This window comes from Zeugodacus cucurbitae, chromosome 3, assembly GCF_028554725.1.
Source record: "Zeugodacus cucurbitae isolate PBARC_wt_2022May chromosome 3, idZeuCucr1.2, whole genome shotgun sequence".
Classification (NCBI taxonomy): domain Eukaryota; kingdom Metazoa; phylum Arthropoda; class Insecta; order Diptera; family Tephritidae; genus Zeugodacus; species Zeugodacus cucurbitae.
The window spans coordinates 27,122,006-27,135,598 of record NC_071668.1 but is presented as its reverse complement, the minus strand read 5'-3'; the positions used below and the strand labels follow the sequence as shown (position 1 = coordinate 27,135,598).

General features: G+C 34.9%; 1 protein-coding gene across 2 annotated transcripts in view; it reads left to right on the top strand.

The window, feature by feature from the left end:
* LOC105212868 (toll-like receptor 6) overlaps positions 1–13,593 on the top strand; it is a 176,575-nt gene that overhangs the window by 123,191 nt on the left and 39,791 nt on the right. The window contains exon 1 of one of the 2 annotated variants that reach the window (XM_054226635.1): positions 328–731. The exons of the other annotated variant lie outside the window; for it this stretch is intronic. The gene's annotated coding sequence lies outside the window, so the exon portion shown is untranslated. Of the gene's footprint in view, positions 1–327; positions 732–13,593 lie in introns of those variants that run through there. 2 annotated transcript variants of the gene reach the window in all.

Below are 13,593 nucleotides of genomic sequence, written 5' to 3'. Positions count from 1 at the left end.
GATTTTTACTCAATTTGGTTTGCTATTTGCCATAATGAGCACACTTACTCAGAAGCAACGTTTATTGCTGACATACGACTCGAATTGCTGCAAAAAGAGGTCAAAAATTTGACCTCTCGGCGGGAAATTATTCGACCCAGCCTCGGCGGTTACTTGCCCGAAATTATTCTCAGAAAAAAAATTATTGGCAAACCCTTATATTTATAATGAAGCTAAATTATTGACCATAAACTTTCAATTGTTTGCGTGTTTTATGTCTTCTTCAGAACCAAAGCTTAAAAAAGCACCCTTTATTTTATATTATATTATCAATATATTGTTACTTTATATGTAATCTATAGGATTATTATACACAAAATATATTTGTTTTGATGACAACGAAGGCAGCGTAGCGTCATTTTCCATAACAAAGCGCGATAATTACTTACTCTGACCTTATGAAAGATCTTTTTGATTGCTACTATCTTCAGCTGTAGCTGATATGCTCAATGCAATTGTGAAATGTTACAATGCGACAATGAGTCAATGTCATATTTGCTACATCAAGCACAAAACATTATACGATTTGAAGCGAATTCTGTTGCTCAACACTGATTCTCCCGACGTTGGAGACTTAATTGAAAGTAGTAGCAAATTTGCATTCTCAACGAAATGAAACTGAATACTTTGTCTTGCTAACAAAGGCTAACTAACAGAAGGACAAGCAATAGGGAAAAAACGGGAAAATCTTGGTATGGTGCCAATTTGGCAGCCTCAGTGGAAAATTCAATATTTCTTTAAAACTTTACACCTACTCTTGGCTAATAAAGGGTCAAATCAAGGCGTTCATTCACCATAGACGTACATACTTGCATACATTTTGGTAATTCGTAGTGCGTTGGCTTGGTAGCGTCACAAGTTGGCCCAACTGATACAAAAGAAAAGAAAACAAAACCATAAAAGAAACAAACTAAAAGAAAAAAACATAACTTTTATAAAGTTTTACGCAACGAACGCCAAATGAAAATCCCCAAAAATAAGTGTTGAGAATATTAAAAGGATTTCACAACAGAGTGAGTGCTCCCACAATCAAACGCACAAGAGAACCAAGCAACGTTCGTAAGTAGGGCCACTCCGGCGTTATTTCGGGGGAACGATGCGCAAATGTAGAGTGCGGTGCGTTGCCACGCACCGGTAGATATTTGCATAAGGTTCGAAATTTCGAAACGGCCAACCGGATGTGCAGATTGAATTTCCGCTTTGTGTGAAGGTGGCTGTGTTCATGTTTATGTTGTTTACATATATGTACGTAAATAACTGTTATCGCTTGCTTACCACTGAACATTTGGCAACATAGAATATAATTTAGTTGCAAATTCAGAAAGACCGCATTGACGTCGGTTTAAATAAAATGCTTAAAGGGAATTTGTGCAAAGTTTTCCGAAACTTTCACTACTGCTGCTATTGTAGCATGATTTCACTTCACATTGGAGTGCGTATGGTTTGCTACAAATTGTTGAAAATATAGCATTTTAATTTTTATTCGGGATTCAATTGAAATTACCTCTTTAACAAACTTGATTGGTACACATATTCCAAATCGGACCATCACCACCAACCGGGCTCTCAGCATCATGAAAACATATATACATATGTTCATATTATTATTCCTGGAATTATTTCATAACATAATGAAATAAAAATTTTAACCTCACCTAATGCTCTTTGAGACACTTGGCGATTAATACCAAAAAATAAAAATAAAAAAAAACCGATTTGTCTTTCAAACGTCTCCGCGTCCAGTTATTTAGTAGCGAATTAAATATCAAATTCAAGGATTTTAAATTTTTTAATTGATATTTTATTAATTGAACTTTTGTACTTTGTGACCATTTTCACTGATAAGGGTCTGTCGCTTATCAAAGTTAATTAATTCATTTTTATGCTCTCGCAACATGTTGCTCAGAGTATAATAGTATTCTTCCCCCAACTGTTGTATGTAATGCACATACATACTATATATCACAAACCAGTAAAGCTGTATTATGATATTTCAATCGGTTGACAATCTTACCTACTCTCCATATAAAACCATTTTGAACTGAACTGTACATTTTACCGTAAATATCAGTAAATTTATGATATATCTCAATGCAATTCAAATACATAATCGTCTCATGCCGTTGATAATGTACCCTGGTGCTACAAATTTACTAAATCAGTTCAATAGTTCCGCAAGTCACCATAAACCTTATATAATTTCAAAATTTTTAATTTTCAAAATTTTAGTATAGTATACATATCGATCAATATGTAAGTTCCAAAGTGTATTCAACAAAGTGAACTAAGTATTTGACATACCCGGTTTTGACAATAAAATAGTAAACAATTCATGTATTTGTTTACATTAACCCGTCTTTTTTATCTTGAACAATATAATATATATTGATAAAATTGTTTGCAATTTGCCAGTTGGAGCACAAAACATTAGTAAATTGCTTCCATGAGTTGTTTTGCATAAGCAGAAAGTATTCGGCATTTTCTTATATTCATTTAAAAAATATTTTTTTTGGTTTGAAATTCGTTTACTTTTGAATTTAAAAATTAGAATTTTTGAATAAATGTAAGGGTTAAATCAATGGCAACAAACATGTCGAATTCGGGAAAAAAAGGATTAAATGTCATATACTTAGTTCACTTTGTTGAATACACTATGGTAAGTTCTTTCAACAAAATTGTGTGAATGTATAATGTTGAATATACTGAAGTTTGTTGTCGGAAATGAGAGAACTCGATCCACAAATTATGGCAACTTCCATATATAAGCGATTTTTCTTATTCCAATGAATTTATGGGTCAAATTGTATCTTGATAAAATTAAATAAATTAGTTGTGAAAGTATAACATGTTCGGTTTCACCCGACTTAGACATGTCTTACTGATTGTTTTTTTTTTTTTTTGGTAGAATCGATGATTTGAACTTTTGTATTGTGAGAAACAGAATAACAGTCTTAGAGGTAGCGGAGACCGTTGAATCTTTCATATTAGGTGGCTGCTTATCTCTAAAATCAGATTTTGGTGTTACTGACTAGATATTTAGAACTGATAGTTGCTTAATGTCTTGATCTGAAGACCGCCAAATCAAAATTACAAGTAAACCGAGAGGACTAATTTCGTCAGATTCTAGACATCTTCGACAGTAGTGATCGGTTTTCAGTTATTCAGATTTGAACAGTTTCTCTATAACAAGAGTGTTAGACGTCTTGCCTAAAAGAAGTGGTAGAGGTCGGACTTCGTGTGCTAACTTTTCAGTGATTCCATTTCTTCAGGTTAAGTTCTTGCACCAACCACTTCGGAGTAGTTTTTTAATAATTAAATTTTTGACATAAAAAAATCGCAAAAATTCCACTTAAATTCCGCCACTTAGACGGTTTTATTTGCAATTATATTCGTGCTAATGAATTATTAATGAAATACTTAAAAGTACCTTAGAATGTATTACGGCCTTGACATAGCATTACATATTTTTTGCTCAGTTATTCGTACTTACCGTAACCGTTTTTGATTCACACACATACATTTGCATTGGACTATGCAACCATGTGGTAACGGATATAAAATTGTGCACGCAGTTGAGCCCGTACCATCGCTGACTCTTCTCAAGGCTACTGCTTTGCTTAATTAATAGGAAAAGTTCAGTGTAGTTCAATGTTTTTGCTTTTTTCTCTTCCACTTTTTTCCACGTGTGCTCTTTTGTTGTACTCTATTCGGTATACGATTTTATTTTGCACTTACTTTTATTGAATGGATTATGGAAAAGTTAAAACACATCAAAAAAGTTTCCGTTGAGTACTACAGAATTATGTCATTAAGCTGACATTTTCAATAAAATTTAAATTTGTTTTGCTGCAGAGGATGGGAATGACGGTGGTTTATCAACAGAAATTCGCATTTAAACAATTTCTGAAATCAAATATTTATAATCTAAATAGTTTTAAGCACTAGACGGGCCATTGTAGTTTGATAACGGAATTGATGCTGTGGAGGTTGTGGAGGGTTTGTGCTTGGATCTTGAAGTAATTAAAAATAGATTTTTAGTTTACTTTCCATATTAGCTAGCTTATACAAAGGGTTGTTGTTGGAGTAGGGTTACTAGTTTTGTGTTCCAAACAGCTCAGTGAGCAGTACTAAGTTTGGAATCATGCATGGCATGAGCATTTTGGAATCAATTTGAATTAAATTAGACAAAAAAGAGACTTTAACGAAAACGATGTAATTGCAATATCATACTCGTTTAAACCCCAGTAGAATTTATTTTAACACTAATGATGGTGTTAACAATCACATTTTTATTCGAATTATTCCCAACAACGCTGAAATATTTAATACCATTTAACAAATAGTTTCATTAGTCTCGCTATTGTAGCTTTACAAAATTATGCTCTGTCAATTATTTTGACGGCAACCCATTGAAAACGTGCGGTCTTTACTGGAATTTAAAAGAAGCTTCTTCACAAACCCTAACATCAACACGTGCGACAACAAATTCTCGTTTTATCAATACGCCAAGCTCATACATACATATTTGTTTATATATAGTACATATTTACATACATACATATGTATACTTATTTAGTACACACATGATACAATAGCTCCGCAGCGAAGAACGCGCGACAAGTAGACACATCTGTAGACTGAGCGGCAGCGATGAGCACAACTATTCCAGTCACCACTGCATGCGAGCAGACACAAGTGAGATAAGCAGCTAAAGTCAAAGTAGGCGAGAAGATGGCCGTGTAATTTCGCTGCTTGACTCGCTGCGCAGCTGCCTTACAACCTTTCGGCAATATATTGCGTCTGGTCGGTCAGACAGCATCGTTTGCGCGCCGCTTCTAGTGAACGCGTGTTTACTTTGTTTCTGGTGTGGAAAGCGTTTGTAGCGATTACTTAAATAGTACGTGCTCGAATTCGGGCGCGTTGTTGCGAGTATACGTGCGTTGGAAGAAGGCACACTTAACTGCTCCAAGCGTAGCCATATGCATGTGTCTGCTATGCCTGCTTAAATATTTGTATTGAAAGCGTATGTAATGTGCCATGTAATGTCACTTTTGTATGTAAGTGGCATCGTATGCGTCAGACGCACACATACACTCACATGCCACACGGCTTGAAAGTGCAAACTTGCAACCTGCTGTGATATTGAAAAATTCAGCGCGAGCGCACACATTATTATGCTCTACTTTTAAGCCGCAGAGATTGCCATTAAAGCGGTTATTTCCATGCGCGTTTCCGTGTGCTGCTATGTGTCGTTTGGTGTTGGCATATAACTAAAGAGATAACTAGCAAAATTGTTGTAATACGGTTTCTACCTTTCACTATTTATGCGGGTTTGTATCTATTTAGAGGGCTAAAGTGTTGGAGCATATCAAGTGAATGATGTCTGCAGGAATATTTGAAAGTATGTCCTAAAATATGTAAAGAAGATTGGAAAAATTAAAAAAAAGTCAAAAAAAACATTACTTATGTAACGACATATTCAATTAAGTTAAATTAAGTAAAGTAGAGATATGTTCAGTTAAGACAAGTCATGTTAAACTAATTTAAGTTAAGTTATGTTTAACTAGGTTAAGTTAAGTTGAAGCAACTGAAGTTAAATTAAACTAAGTTAAGTTAAGTTAACCCAAGTTAAATTAACATATTATAAGAGTAAGATTACTAACCCTATCCCCGATCAAACACCAAGGGTTTAAAGCGAATATATTTTCACTCATCTGCTTACTTTAAGATTTATTCTAAAATATTTTACTTAGCGCTTTTATTCGCTTTTTTTTAAACGGTTTCGAAAGCTTCCTTTGTTGCTCTATATTTTCCCTACATGGCAGCACGATTGTTTTAGCAGCCAAGAAAAACGAGCACATCTCCTCCATCGCGCGGCAATTTGCAAGCACTTGTCCCAGCACAAGGTCAAAGGGAAAGACACGACGATTACAACACTTTAGATTCCCCAGACCAACGTAGAAATGCGGCGGAAGATTTAGTGCAGTAAAGTGCGAGGGTGACGCGAGAAATTGTGACACTGACCCACCACGACGTTACAACAAAAACAAATAAGTTACGGGCATTCTAGTTTTGAGGCTCTCGTTGAGTTGCTTTAAATTTAATTACAATTTTACATTAAAAATACAAGCAGCTTAAAAGATATTTTCAATCGATTTTATTGCTTGAATTATAAATAAATTTTATTTTCAACACGTTCGTTGAGCCCACAGTGTAACGTGCAAAGCCAATCAATTAACAAACACTCATAATTTATTTATTTATTTATCGTTTCTATTTTGTACACCAATTGATTGTGGAAGAGCCGTGCAAATCCAATTACTTAAAATTCAAATTCATAGCGATTAATTTGACATATTGCCGGCGGCATTACAACACAAATCATCAATGAAATCGAATATGGCGCGCACGTGACTGAAAGCTGTTTTAAAACCTTTAATATGTTTTACTGACGTTCATCTATGATGATAGCATTTTTATTGTTTCCATATGAGTGGCGAATAGATGTGCAATATTGCCATATGTATGCTCTCATATAAATAATATTAAGTGCAATTGAGTTGTTTGATTGGCTTGTCCAAGTTAGTGCAGATCTACAAAATTTGTGTTCGCATAGGCGGTCTTGGGTTTAAAGCGGTTTATGATTCGTCTAATTTTAAGTTATAATGACGAATCGAGCAGAGAGGCGTCGTATCAAATATTATTTGTATTCATCAACGCACATGAATAACTTTATTAATGGTGCTAAAACTGGGTCCAAAATTTCCGTGGGAAAAGTATAATAAAGATTGGAAATAAGGGTAAATCGGCCTGTCATATACAGTTATGTTCAAAACTACTAAAAAAACGAAATTGTCTCAAAAACAGTAACAGAAACACAATTTTGGTTAAACAGAGGAATACGGGTCTGTTCAAAAATTTTAAGTGAATATCATCATTCAATTATTGGAGAAACACCTTTGAAATGGAAAAAATCGGACATCGGTTTCCCTTATAGCCTTTTCGTCAAATTATTTGATCAATTAAAACATTAATTGAGAAACCAGTTTTTGCCCTTCGAACTGCCGGCTACACGATAAACGATCAGCAGTCATACATTTTCGGTTTTGCTTTTCAATTTCAATTTCAACTCGATTAAAATCAAAACAGAAGCCGGTTAATTGATCAATTAGCTCCTGTGCGAAAAAGCTATTACTTTAGATTATATGGCTATATGAGACAAATCTGATCCAAAACGAAATCTGTGCCGAAAATATAATGTTTAAAAAGACAGCATATAAGAGAGCAACTTTCAACTCAATCACACTGTTGTTGTAATAGCTAATTGATCAATTAAGATTTGAATAGAATAGAAATGATATAGAATCATCTAATAAATAAACAATACAAACTGAAATATTTCTCCAGCTTTTTCACAATTTGTATAATTCAAGAGCATTCTATTAAAATTATTTAAATCCCCTGGAATGCTAACTTCCCCGGCCCTTGGTGCAAATACTAAAGTTAGAATACCTTAGATTATTTGCTCATTGTGTAAAAGATATCAAACTTTCATAGCGAAGAATATATGGCTAAATAAATAACGGTATAGTCGAAACAGAATGCAACCTTCAAATGAATTATGCTTATCCTTTAACGGTGCTCTCAGCATTTTGCCGAAATATAGCCGACATTAAAATTCATGAACACATTTATTGGCAATTACAGTTTTCCGCTGAAGTGAGCAGCACGAGCCGCACGAATGGGAATAACAGGCGGCACCTGCCCCAAACCACTTAACTACCCCAGCGATCAAGTAGCGAACAACAAGCGCCGGCCAGTGCAGGCATACCAATAATGGTGCTACGCCCCAAGCGTAGCCGGCGACCAGAAAGGGTAATGGTAAAGTGCGGCAAATGTTGGACCGTCGGCGTAATAACGGTATATTGAATATTACGCTGCTTCACTTTTTGAATAGCGTCGGTTGGCGGACTATAAATTGATAAATTACATTTACGCTCGAAATATTATTGCAAATAATAAATTGGATATAATTCACAATAACAAAATGAGGAACAAGTTGCCGGGTATTTACATAAATGCGCATCAATGACTGCAACAACAACAACAATAAAGCTCTGTGTAAAATATACCCAGCTTGTTGAGTGGATGAAAGGCGGGTTGGGGTAAATTTAAATTGGCCTAATTTCTAAAAAAAAGAAAAGAAACAAAAACAAAACAAAGCACAGAAATTGTGCTCGAAAACTAATTTCCCGGCTCAGTGCAAATGCTGTGTGGGCATTTATTGCAGTACTCGGCATTGGAAAAAGAAAGACCAGAATAGCAGCGCAAATTATATAAATAAAATACACAAATTATGTTTAAATATTTCGCTGCTGATTTTCTTTCGTGGCTTTCAATATTATGGGGCATACAGAAAGGTACATTTAATCCATATTTTGGTTCGAAAGAAAATACATTTTATATTATACAATACTTGCCAATTATGTAATAATATGGTTACAATTCTCATTTTAATGACCTTTTTGGAAATATTATGACCTTTGAATTACCCTCCAGTTATCGTGTCTCCACGAATGGATAACTGGTTGCTTGTTCGTTGACCAGAGTTTTCAATAATGAGTATAAATGAAAGTTTTATATATTTTGCGTGAACTTAATTGCTCCTGCTCCACTTTTGACGGATTCTACCTAGTCCTTAATTTGACTTCTTTATAGATCAAACATTTTAGCAGCAAGAGTATGGTCTGAATAAATTCAGTAAATCCGTAAAAAGAAGTTGACTATCGTTTTCATATACGTTTCTCCAAATTACATATGTATATTATTTAGAAAATGAACATTTGGAGACTTTTTGAGTCCGGGATAGTTTTACGACAAAGGATTTTATGAAAGCCAATTTACGACAACTTTTTAGATGTAATCCTTGAAATCTCAAATCATTTCAAATCAACTCTCCGGTAAAATCTTAGCCTAACTCTTCTCTATTTGATGAGAAGATTTTGTGTGTCTCCTTAGTGGAAGAAATGCGTATTCCTCTATTGCACTTTACCGGCTTGATGACTATTTGATATTAAGTTATTTTGACCTAAAATACCATAATTTGGTCTTTCGTTCGCTCTACCTCTCCCGTAATCTCTTCCCGAAGGAGTTTCATTTGGAAACTGACTGGACGAAGTTTAATGAAGATATCCCCATTATCCAGTAAATACACCTTTCTATCAGCTTAATATTGTCTCGACGAAATTCAATACTTTCCATACATCTTTGGTAGTATCCACCTGAGTATTTGGTTGTTTATAAATTCCGAGCATTGAACGATCTAATTGCATAAACCGAGCAGCGGTTAGCTCAAATGCATTAACATTTCCGGGCATTCATATGTTTCCATCTACTCAAGAGTGAAATTTGCGTATGTTCTAGTATTATGCTTTTAATGGGGTTGGCACTCGTTCAGAGCACAGGCTAAGCTTTTATAGCTTCTTCGTACTGCTAATTGCAAACACAACAAATATACTCTGTATCTCTCAGTAACCTATGTATGTATGGGGTACTTAGAAACTGAGTGCATACATAAATCCATATTTAGTCATTCATCAATTGTTGCAGTCGCTTATTTTCATTAACTCATAGAGGTGTGTCTGAGTTTATTTGGAAAGACTACAGTATAGAGATGTGTACTGAACTCATGTGTACTGAGATTTTTGGAAATTTAAAATGGTATTGGTGTGGCAGTAGTAGTGGATAATTATGATCATAAATAACTTATAGTTTAGCCCTGCTTCACTGTAATAGAATTGTAAAGGTTTCATTCACTCAAAAAATATGTTTTGGAATTATTACCTATACTTAAAATCAGATAATGAATCGATTACGTTATTGGATCTTTAATCCCTCGTTTTTAGCTTTGTTTCTTTGAGATCTAAGGATTGCATTAATACTCATTTTGGTACATCTTCGTTGGTATTTGTATATAATTAAGTCCGCAAAAGAGATCATTAAACTAGTTGAGTTAACTAACTGTAAATTATCGCAACTATGGCTTACGATACTTATTTCAAATGAGATATCTGATAATATTCTAGGTTCTAGTATAGGAGCTGATTATTCACTTCTCGGCCAGAGCGTAACATTGGAGACCCGATTCCTTCAATTAGCTTTGCCATAAAAATGCTCTCAGTTCAGTGTTCCAGCGGATACAGTAATATTATATTTCCAGAAATACTTCCATATTCACAATCCATCAACAGTGCACATTTCAAATAATATTCTGAAACAATCAACCATTACCTCTACTCGCTTTAAAGTAACACCTCTCTTCATCGCTCTCTTACAATAAGTGCTTATGTACATTTGTAAGTGTGTGATTGCAACTAAGTTTGCTGTTTTTACGTGCAACGTCGGTTTGCGGTCAACTTTTCGTGGTCTTTAACACAAAGTACACTTCACTGCCACACGACAAGCCGCTTTATTTGATTTATTATATTCGATTACATGCAGCAGCAGCTTGCCTGCCAAACATACACATACACACACGCGCAGTGCACATGAACTTAACCTTTGAGTGGCGTGCACGCATCAAAGGAGGCAATGGCACGTGTAATTGACTAACATATCCTATTTCAAATGGACCTACCACACTGCCAACAGCAAACAGCCCATCGGCTTTTATGCAATACACATTCTACCCGCCTATTCGTTGCTTTTAGAAAAAAAACATACGCTCTTGCTACATACTATGTATGTTCAGTTAACGGCATTCATTGCTTGCCATTCACCATTCTCCATTCACTATTCACAACAAACCATTCAATACTTTGCTGCCGAATTCGCCACATGCCACATGCCACTCTGCAGTTGGTGTTTTTCCGCTAAACTGTTCAATTTCATCATTACCATTTACCCCGCCCAAATACACCGACGTCCATACATGTTCACTTGTGCCTTCAGCAACACCAACAACAAAAAGTCACTTAGCCAACTCAGTGACAGGCAGTCTTCTAATCCGAGTCTACTTCCGCACTGCCATTGTCACCGTCGCTCTGCTTTGACTTTGACGCCAGCGTCGTCATCATCGTCGCAGTAGCTGCTTAAGTGCTGCTCAGTGTTGAAAGTTGATACCGATAACATTTAAGCAAATTTCTTTTTCACCACCAACACACCATGTCTTCCTTAATATCAGTTCTCTGCACTTTGGCACCACCTCCACCGCACCACCGTTGGAGTGAAGAAGCTCTTTATGCAAAGTATAGTTCAGCAAGCGCTTGTTCGTTTTCTCAGTCAGGCAGTCACACAGTCAGTCAGTGCGGGTTTGCAAGTCGATTGAGTTTGCTGATTTGTTGCACACTTGTTCTTGTTGTTGCTGTTGTATTTGTTAGTGGCATTTGGCAGTTGATTGCTGGCTTTTAGTTGTTAGCTGTTTTGTTCGTATTCGGTTGCTTGTGTTTAGGTCCTGCTGTCGACGCTGCTCACCGGAAAGGCTCAACCGAGCTTTTGATAAAGTTTCCAATGCCTAATGGCTTAATTTGAGCTTAATTTACGCAGCAGCCATTTGGAAATCAGAACGTACAAAAGGATGTGTAGAAATGAAAGCAGATCTCGACTGATTGTGCTTGGCCATAAGTGCAAAAATAAACAGACGAGATGAAATGTAAAATGTAAAAAAATGGATATCCCTTTGCTGATAATTTGTTTCGAAAACTGAAGCCACATCTGTTCGAAACAATATCAACAAGTAAGTTAAGGCTCAGTTCGGATGCAACCGAACATTTTATACTCTCGCAATTTATTGAAGAAATTTTATTAAGATAACATACGACTTTACCCATAAATTCGGCATAAAGTTTAATAGAATAACGAAAATCAGCATATCTATACGACTATTATAAAGAGGAAAGATTTGTATGTATGTTTGTATAGAATAAACTCGAAAACTACTGTGACGAATTTCAAAAATTCTTTCCCCATTGGAAAACTACATTCACCCCGAGTAACATAGGCTATATGTTTTGCTAGAAAACATTAGAAAGACACTATCGATGATAGAACAAATGTATATTCTATTTATATATTAAATAACTTATTAATATCTACAATTAGTATAAACATTATAGTTTTTACTATTTTAATTTTTTCAGCAAAAAATATATATTACTATTTAACTATCCGAACAGCTAACGACTCGACATCCGGATTTCAACTCGTCTCGTCATCCTGATAATTTTTATATATATAACCCTATATTTAACTAGTTTCGTTTTATGACTTACATACAAACAACCGTTATGTGAACAAAACTATAATACTCTCTTAGCAACTTTTGGTGCGAGAGTATAAAAACTGCAAACGTGTTTAAAAGGTTTACTTGAAATTGAGTTTAGATATCTACTTCAATAGTTAAAAAAAAATTAAAATGGTCGATCGATCGAGACCAGATTTGCTCAATGTCTGAAACTAATTCGTGAGAACTGCGTTTAAATACTAGAGTATTTGAGAAGTGAGACATTTATATTGACATGAACATTTCGATATCGGTTCGATGGTGTGAAGCTTTGAGGTCTTCTAAATAGTCGTTTGTTTACATCTCATTATTTGTGTGAAATCTTGAAAATGCAACCAAACAACAAAAGTGTTCACGAAGAGCGTCGTCCAAAAGGCGGTTCGGATATATCCTATCTGATTGTGTTCGCCATATATCTCTAAAAATGAAAAGGCCTCACTTTGCTCACACAAACGCATGAAAGTTGTAAAAACCTCGTATTGTCACATTTCATGAGATTTGTCAATGGACAATCTTCTGTGTAAATTCACAAAGTCAGACTAAATATTTGTTTGTGCTGCGTAGAAAACCATTTATAATTCATTCAGTTTCCCACAGTATTTATAATGAACCGAAACTTAAATTGATACATACAAATTTATACGAAACGCATTTTGATTTAGATGCATTGCTTTGGGGAAATTAATTTGCCGTTGACACGCACACCGAAAGCACGCTTTGTAATTTAAAACCAATGACTTATTTATAGAAGAAGGTTGGATGGAGTATCTACATATAAATTTGCAGAAAACCTTCATAAACATAGTGATTGTCATGATGAATGACTACTTTCGTTATTTTAAATGCAATTATTTTGCCACTCTCATAAGTCATATGGGGATTTAGTGGCTATTTTCTCTTATTATAAGCAATATTATTATGGATTATTGCTTAATTTAACTGTTAAAGTTCTGTGGTTTCGAAACTTAATTTATGTCATTTGATTAACATACTCTGTCAACCTTTTATATATATAATTTTGTGACAGAATTCAACCAAATTCATGGGATGCATTTTCTTTTAAGATATACATATACAGTTGAACATCCATAACTTGAACTCTTGAGTTGGCAATAAAAGTCAAAATTTCATACAAATTACCATTCGTAATTCGGAAATCTTTCCAACTCGAAGTTTTTGGTATGGTGATTCGAGTAAGGGAAGTTCTACTGTATTTTCTATTTGATGAAAACATTTTTCACCGCTCATTAGGAATTTCACACATAATTTTAGTT